Source organism: Macrotis lagotis, chromosome 7, assembly GCF_037893015.1.
Source record: "Macrotis lagotis isolate mMagLag1 chromosome 7, bilby.v1.9.chrom.fasta, whole genome shotgun sequence".
NCBI classification, from domain to species: Eukaryota; Metazoa; Chordata; class Mammalia; order Peramelemorphia; family Peramelidae; genus Macrotis; species Macrotis lagotis.
Window position 1 is genome coordinate 171,830,790 of NC_133664.1, and position 9,728 is coordinate 171,840,517.

Consider the following 9,728-nt stretch of genomic DNA (forward strand, 5'->3'; position numbering starts at 1 on the left):
AAAAAGACTGTCAACTCCTACAACTGCCAACAATGCAGCACTGTGACACCCATTCAAGATGAACTGAGAAGATGCTCCCCTGTGTTGAGCAGGGAGGGGGAGACAGGACAGTAACTGTTCCCACAGTTCCTGAGAACTTCGGGCATGCTTTACCTTTCACTGAGTCCTGAGTCATATTCCCTTCTGTGAATGCCAGTTGGGGACTATGATATTGGGGAAAACCTCATATAGTGAAGGGGGTAGAATTTCCATCCCCAAGATCTATGATTCATATCCGGAGTTGGTCAGCTCATTTGTAGATGAAGAATTTTCTTTCCTGTTCAATGCAGTGAAAATTTAGACTTATTGGGGTCCATTAAAGGAGTCTTATCTCTCCATCCCAGGGGGACAGAAGAATGAAGTACAGAACAGAGCTCATTACCACATTAAATAACAACAAGAACTTATTAAAAGGGGGGGGGGAACTAACAAATAAACAAAAAGAAAAACAGAACTGTGTTGAGTTTTTAATTTAGAGGAGACCTAGGTATGGGGAGGTTAGACGTGTTATTCAGCACTGGTGCCATCTAAATCCAGTAGTACAGTACCATATACTAATATAATGTATTGATTCAATCAATGCCAGTGGTTCCCCACCTCTTCCCTGAAGTCCAAGAGAATAGGAATCAATACACTAGATGCATATCTTCAGAGATGTTGTGTCCAGAGTTCAGACAAGAAAGAGGCATTTTATTTATCTGCTTGTCTGTTTCTGGCTGTATACCCAGGTTAGATAGAGTTTTGTTTTACTTTAAAACTCAACTATTTTCTAAGTGGTTTTTTTATTCTTACATAGCGCCAAATGGAATTTTCTATTTTTTAAAACGACAAAATGTGTTTGTTTTGTTTGTATATGTATTAATTAATTTAATTTTTAATTTTTGAAATTTTAAACTTAAATTTATAATAAAAATTTAGGGAACAAGTATTAATTAAGGAATTATTATATACAAGACACTCTGCTAAATACTTTACAGATTTTATCTCATTTGATCCTCATAGCAACAGCCCTAGGAGATAGGTACTATATTCCATTTTTCTCTAAGTTAAGTGACTTGTCCAGGGTCATACAGCTAGTGAGTCTGACAGGCAAGATTGAATTCAGGTCCTCCTGACTCTAGGTCCAACATTCTATCCATTTGGCTCTCCAGCTGCATGGGAGACACCTGGATAGAGGAGAACATTGAAGGCTGCCTTTTGCCCTGCTTATTCAAATGCTTTGAAAAAAGTGATCTCCAAATTTTTAAAAAAAGCAAAATTTTTTCATTCTCTGCATCTTTAAGTCAATTGTGACATTATGATGATGAGGATTGCTGTAAAATGATATCCAGAAGTCTGTCTGTTCCCTTTTCATGATTTCATCAAGGATACTATTACTGTGTAAGTATATCATTCTCATGAAGAATTTTAAGAGATTAATACGGAAATGTCCTGCATGACTACACATGTATGGTCTAACATCAAATTGCTTGCCTTATTAAAGATCAGGGAGGGAATGTTAAAATGTTAAAATGAATGTTAAAAGTTTTGTCTGCATTCAATTGAGAAAAATATAATGAATATATTTTTAAAAATCATATAGATAAAAAATAATTTGTAGAGATGATAGAAAAGATCTGTAGGCTGATAATGATTATTGTCCTTTTAGTTGTGTGTTTTTTTCTGCAGTGATAATGCTTTTGTTCTTCATTTTCGAAAAAGACCATGACATCAGGGAGATAATGTCATGACAAACACGTTATTTGGATTTGAGTGGGGGGTGGGTGCTCTGCTAGGTCATCAACTTAACTTTCTTCTCCACAACCATCTGTGTCCAGTGGCCAGATATGAATCAGAATGACTGGAGATGAGGCCGGACTTGAACTCCCATCCTCCTGACTTCAAGGCTAGTGCTCTATCCACTGTGCCACCTAGCTGCCCCTCTGTAGTGATATGAGATTGCTAAAATGGTCTTCATTGTTCTACTTGTCTACTGCATTTTCTTTTTGTTTTTTTAGGTTTTTGCAAGGCAAATGGGGTTAAGTGGCTTGCCCAAGGCCACACAGATAAATAATTATTAAGTGTCTCAGACCAGATTTGAACCCAGGTACTCCTGACTCCAGGGCCGGTGCTTTATACACTTCACCACCTAGCCGCCCCCTACTGCATTTTCTTGATGCATTTGCTTGCCAGGTAGAAACATCTTTCTTGGGATAGGCAAAAAAAGAGCAAAGTCCAAGGAGGGAGGGAAGAAAGAACCAGAGAGAAATGGAAATGATGGAAGAAAATAGTTTAAGAACTTTGAGGCTAGCTCTCTGCTGGGTCTAACTCTGCTGGTATAAGCAGGAGACTTGCCTTTGGTCATGTTACTGCTGCTGTTTGTTCTTCATTCTCAAAGAAGACCATGACCTTGGATGAGGTGATGCCATAATGGTAATGCCATAACAAGCACATGAATTGGATTTTAGTAAGGGGGGCTGGGCTAAGTCACCAGCCTCACATTCTTCTCTAGAGCCATCTGGGTCCAGTGGTCAGATATGAATTAGGATGACTGGAGATGGCTCTGGATGTGAAGCAATCAGGATTAAGTGACTTGCTCTTTCAGAGATGGAAATGCCAGCATCTCTTGGATATTCAGCCTTATCTTTATACTTAGAAGAAGGTCAAGTTTCTTAGCTACAATTTCTGTGCCAAGAAGGAAGGACTAACAGGAAGGACTTTAATACTTCATAGATCTAGTGATAAGACGCAAAGTCTCTCTGGCATGGACATTAGACTTTAAGACTCCCAAGTTTATAAAATGATCAAGTCATTACACCCTTCCTTTTTCCTTTGATGATAGTTTCATGCTAATAAGGCAGCATGGGGAGTGGAAACGAATTTACTTTCACCCTCCCGGAACAAGAGAAATGGGAGAAGGCAGTTTTGTGAAACCCTTTAAAGATTGCCTGCTTTTTATTCAATTCCTTACTGTTTCCTTGCATTCTGTTTTGCATAGCTATAATCAAGGTGTCCCCAAAATCTAGTGGATTAGGGGTACCTCCTATGGAGATTCACATTCTGACTCCATGAAGATTTACATGTAAAGCTGATATCTCATCTTATTGAGCAGGGTCCAATTCAGTAGAATGCAGGGTTTCCCGGATTACCCCAATTACATAAATTACTCTTCAGTCATTTTTCAGTCATGTTTGACTTTTAGTGACCCCATTTGAGGTTTTCTGGGCAAAGATCTAGAGTGTTTGCCATTTCCTTCTCCAGCTCATTTTACAGATAAAGAATTGAGTCAAACAGGGTTAAGTGACCTGCACAGGGTTTACATAAGTAAATAGTTCAATCTCTTGGATTGAATGCAGATGGATTCAGAACTGGTTGTATAAAAGGACTCAAAGAATAATTGTCAATTAGTCGATGGCAGCATGGTAGGATAATTCCAATGAAAAACTACGGGCATCTATACTAGATCCTGTGCTATTGAACAGTTTTTATAAGCAACTTGGAAAAAGGCATAAATGGCAATTTTTGATATGATACAAAACCGAGAGGGATAGCAACCACACAATGATGGAGTCAAGAGACAAGAAAATCTAAAAAGCAAAAACATCAGACTAAATCTAATAAAATAAAATTCAATAGAAGTAAACTTTTTAAAAATATCATTTTATTTTTTCCAGATTACATGGAAAGACACTTTTTTACATTATTTTACATTATTTTAGAACATTTTTGGTTTGAAATGTTCTCTCCCTCTTCCTTCCCACTCCATGAGATAGAAAATAATTTGACATAGGTTATATATGTACAATCATGCAAATCATATTTCCCTATTAGTCATGAAAAAAGTTACAGACCAAAGAAAAAATGCTAATTGGCCAATCTCTTGGATAATGGGAGTAGTGAGAGAGGGGGGAAGAGAAGGGAACAAATATTTAATAAGTGTCTTCTGTGTTCATTGTTTTGCAAAAATTATCTCATTTGATAATTTATTAGATTTGATAATCTAATTAGATTTGGTAGTAGCAAGGGCACCACCTGAATGACCTAGAGCAAGTAGCAGAAATCTCTTGAGTATAAGTCCCCGTGATCTGTAGTAACAAAGGAATAATTTGTGCTTTTTATTTCAGAGGGTTGTAATGAAGATCATTTTTAAAAGTATGTTAAAAACTATATAGGTGGGAATTTTTGTTAAATCATATTAAAACTTTTAGATCTAATTTGACTTCAGAGCTGTGTCTACATGCGGTTTTGATTTAATGTACATTCAGTAATGAATGTACAGTAACTTGGTTTTTGAAATAAATAATATTTATGTTTTATCCTTCTTTGACCAGGTTACAACTAGAATATTGCATTCATTTCAGGGTACTACATTTTAAGATAGACAGTAATAAGCTGGAATGTCCAGAGAAAGATGCCAAAAATGAAGAGCCCCATGGTCTTGCTATATGAGAATTAGCTGAAGTTTAATTGGATATGGTTAGCCTAGAGAAGAGAAGAAATGGGAGCACTTGAAAATGACCTTCAAATATGTAGACTGTCAAATAGAAGAGGGATTAGTTATTCTTGAATCTCAGAAATATAGGAGCCATGGGTAGAGAATGTGAAAAAACAAATTTAGGTGGTGGAGGGGGAGTTTTCTAACAATTAGAGCTATCCAGAAGTGGAATGGTAATCAGTCCCTCCTCATTGTTCTTATTAAGTCATTTTCAGTTATGGTTAACCACACTTGCAGTTCTCTTGACAAAGATACTTGATGGTTTGCCATTTCCTTCTCCAGCTCATTTTACTGATGAGGAAACTGAGGCAAGCAAGGTTAAATGACTTATCCAGTGTCACATAGCTAATTGTCTTAGGCTGGATTTGATTGATGTTAACTGAGGAAGACTTTTTCTGATTCCAAAACCAATAAATGTTCTATCCACAGAAGCATCTAGTGATCCTAGAGGTTATCAAATAAGGCCTAGAACCCAACTTCTATCAGGTATGTTGTAGAAGGTATTATTCTTCATATTATTCTTCATCAGGTAGAGGTTTTACTCAATGGATCTGGAGCTCTCTAATAACTCTGAAATGATTTTTTTTATGATTTTTCAGCTTTGTTAACTATAATTGGTTAATTGAGGCAGGAATGGTGATTGGCCTAAGACCAGATAAAATTCAAAATCTGCCACTGATTAAAATACTCTCTTTTTCTTTTTGCTGAAAATTTCCCTCACGCTTAGTTTTTGCCTGTCTCTGTATTCTCATCATCCTCAGTGGTTTTCATGTAGATCTGTTTCTAACAGAGCAACATTTCCATTGAGGTAAAAGGATGGTACAGATGCAGTCACCTAATATTTATTCAAGTACCAACCATATGCCAGACACCATGGTAAGTTCTGGGAAGAGAAAGGAAAAAAAATACTATTACTACTATATTAAGGGATCTCATTGTCTAATGGAGGAGCTCGCAACTGAACCCATTAAAATCAATATCAAAATCAACTTTGTAGTATTAGTACACCCCCCAAAAAATCTCTCCAAACTTTTATGTTAAGAATTCATTATGGGGTAGCTAGGTGGCACAAATTTGGTACATACGATATCTGAAAATAGAACTTTAGGAAAATTAATTATTAATTTGACAATATTATGTAGAATGGATTAAAATGTAGTAGAGATAGGAAGGGCTACAAGTCACTAGGCTAAAAATGCTATTTGAGCATGAGGTAACAAGGACTTAAGCTAGGGAAATAGAGCATAAGGGTGACCATGACTTCTGTTCATTCTTTGCTGTGCATGGGCTTTATTCTAGAGTGCAAAGGACAATTGAAGCTACTCAAAAGATACTTATGCAATTCATGCAGGAATGAAATCTCTCCAAGGAACCCCTTGGGGTGTCTGTCAAATCTTAATAGCTCTGACCACAGGAACAGGAGAGGTTGATTCATAAATCCTCTGTGATATAGGCGGGGAAAGCACCAGAGTCAGGAGATCTGCAATTCAATCCTGTCTATTGTACTTAAAACAGTGACCCTGTTTATTTCATGGAACTTATTTCCTCATCTATGAGAGGATTTAGACAGTGTCTGGATAATTACAGGTACATCATAAATGCTAGGTGTCAGACTGAATTAGGATCTAAATTTCATTTAGTGCAATCCCTTCATTTTACTGATGGGGAAATTGAGACCTGAAGAAGTTAATTAATTTGACCAAAGTCATATGTGTAGTTGATAGAACTGAGACTTAAAGCATGCCCTTACCACCAAAGTCAGTGCTTTTCTCAGTACTTCATATCATTTTCCTAGATGATGTTATGTCCTCAATTCCTCCCACTCCAATCTGTAACATCTTATGTACTTAATGTCCTACCTCTAACCACCCAAATCTCAAGAACAACAACTGGGCTAAGGATATTGGTTTAAAAAGTATCAGGACAGATACTTTGGGAAAGGAAATGTAGCTATTGTAAAAACAAAAGTTCTCAATTTCTGTAAAAATATGTTCTAAATAAATATTTCTTGAAATGATCTAAAGTATGTGAGAGAGTATCATCAAAATTTATCAATGGTCAGAATTATTTGACTGAACAATTAATTGATTGAAAATATCTTTAAAAACAAAAACAATGGACAGCTAGATGGTGAAATGGATAGAATACCAGCCCACAGGAGTCAGGAGGACCTGAGTTCAAATGTGACCTCAGATACTTAATTACCTAGCTGTGTGACCTCGGGCAAATCACTTAACCCCATTGCCTTGCAAAAACAAACAAAAAAAAGATTTCATTATAATGCCTCTCCAACATGTTTTCCTCTACATTCATTTAAAGTTTAAATTCCACAAAATAATAGAACTTTAGAGCTGGAAAGGACCAGAGAGATAATTTATTCCAAGACTCTCATTTTGCGTGGGAAAAACCTTCAGAAGTTTGAGTGTTTTTCCAGAAGGTAATGCAACTGGTTAATAGTGAAGAAATTATACGGGAAAAGTCTTTCCCAATATAACATTCCAAAAGTCCATTTTCGTTATCCAGGCACTTGACAATTGATTCTAGATTGCCTATACTAATGGGGGAGAATGTCTGCATAAATTATCTAGAGAAACCGAAGTTGTAAAAATCATTTATATTTGGGCTTTGGAGTGTATTTTTGTACTTACATTTGATCTTGTTTGTTTGGAGTGTGCTGGAAATTCACAATTTTCCAAACAGAAAAATGAAACTTCAAGGTGAAGACCAAACAGGAGGTACTAAACACTTGATTATTTTCCCTGAATTCTGTACCAAGCTCTTTTTATTCTATATTTGTGATTTCACACTTTTTCCTCTCTTGAAGTAGACAATTAAGTGTTTTCCCATAACAAGATCTTCAAGGTACTAGTAAAAAATAAATATAAATAATTTACTATAAATATCTCAGACTGCAAGGGACTATAGATAAATTAGGTAAATTAAATTTAAAAATGACTATAGTTATTACTGCTTCATCATTCTCTAAGTGAGCCACTGTCAACTTTTGTTTTCAAATTCAATTTATGGTTTCTGGATTTTGGATCATCTCTCCCCACCTGCTTCCCCTGAAAATACAGATCACAAGTACTGCTTTAGTTTTCAGAATCAAATACTCATCAAATTTCTTAGGGATGAGATTGCTATCATTATGCATAGCACATGAGTCATAGAAGACCATAACTCATAGTTTATGAGGCACATGATCATATACTCAGCACTAATTTAGTGGACATTTATTTCATTTGCCTCTTTTTACAGAACAGACCCAGTGAGCCTCTTCATTGGAGACTTTCCATAGCTATCAACTGTTTTGGTGATGAATTAGAATGATAGTAAATTAAATCACATAATAGAGTCAATGATCTTATCTTTCCCTCTGATCAAAAAGTTTATTCTTCCAAAGTTCATAATGATCATAACTGAGAGATAGAACCATTGACTAATAGAGGTAAAAGATGACCTGAAAAGGCACCTAACCTATCTGAGATCTAAATTTCTTTTACAACATCCTTCACTAGTGCTCAACTTGAAGACCTCTGAGGACAGGAATTCACTACCTTATGAGGCATTCTCTTCCATTTTTTTTAAACATTTTTTTTAGGTTTTTGCAAGGCAAATGGGGTTAAGTGGGTTGTCCAAGGACACACAGCTAGGTAATTATTAAGTGTCTGAGACCAAATTTGAACCCAGGTACTCCTGACTCCAAGGCTGGTGCTTTATCCACTACGCCACCTAGCCGCCCTAAACATTTTTTTTAAGAAATTCAGTCATGAACTGCTTACAATCACAAACCCACTTCAGTCTATGATTCCTTGATATTAGAAGAGAGTATACATCTTGCACACCTTGGGAATGTAAACACTTTTATATCATGGCAAATTTTCTTCATGACTTAAGAAGTCCAACTTATGCCTTGACTTAGTCCCACAATGCACATTAGGGACCCTGTTTCCCTTAATGCTATCATACAGGATCATTTTGAACTGGAAGCATCATGGGAGGAAATCCCAATGATTTACATCAACTCATAAACAGCCTAGACAACATAAAGTTGACTCAGAGATGATTCTCTGTGATCACTCCGTGTGTAAGAGCTGCTCTATAGTTGTGAGATCACTTTTCTACTAAGTCACAGTCTACTTACTACTGTTTCTCTAGATAGGAACCCTGAAGTCCATGAGATCCTTTCAGAAAATCTTCAGAATCAAAATTGCTTTTATAAGCATAAATGCTTTTATAAGAATAATATTTTAATTTCTCATTCCAGTAAATAGCAATGCAGATTACCCACAGGAGCAAATGCTTTCCATGATTTTAAGACTGTAGGGGGAAGGGGGCACAGCTAATTCATGCAATAGTTGAAGTATTGGTTGTGGAGTCAGGAGGACCTGAATTCAAATATGACTTTTCTTTTCCCCAATTGATATTTTACTTTATTTTTCCTTTTACATGTTATGAAAGTTTTTCAACATTCATTCACATGCATATGCATATTTTTAAGTTACAGAATTTCCTTCCACCCTCCCTTCCCATTTCCCTCCCCTCAGCAGTGAGCAGTCTGGTGAATATTGTACATACATATTTGTGTTTAACATGTTTACAGAATAGTCATTTTCTGTATGAGGAATTAGGATTAAGGGAAAAGAAAGAAAACCATGACATAGGAAAGAAAAACATAAGAGAAATTTTTAAAAAGTGAATGTAGGGGTTTGTTTTGTTTTTTTTCTTCTTCTTAATGTCTTCAAGGGTTGTCCTAGCTCTCTGAACTGCTGAGAGGAGTTACATCCATCAAAGTTGTTCAACTCACAATGTTGTTAATCTGTACAATTGTTCACTTGGTTATGCTCCCTTTGTTCAGTATCAGATCCTGTAATTTGTGCCATGCTTCTCTAAGGTTCAATCATTCATGGTTTCTTATAGAACAATAGTACTCCATAACATTCATATATCATAACTTATTCAGTCTTCCACCAATTATTGGGCATCCCCTCAATTTCCAATTCTTCATCCGTACAAAAAGAATTGCTTTGAATATTTTGGGACATATGGGACTTTTCCCATTTTTATGATTTCTTCTGCATATGGGCCTATTATTGATGATGCTGAGTCAAAGGGTTTGTTCAGTTTTATTGCATTTTGGGCATAATTCCATATTGTTCTCCAAAATGGTTGGATCAGTTCATAACTCCACCATCAATGCATTAATGTCCCAATC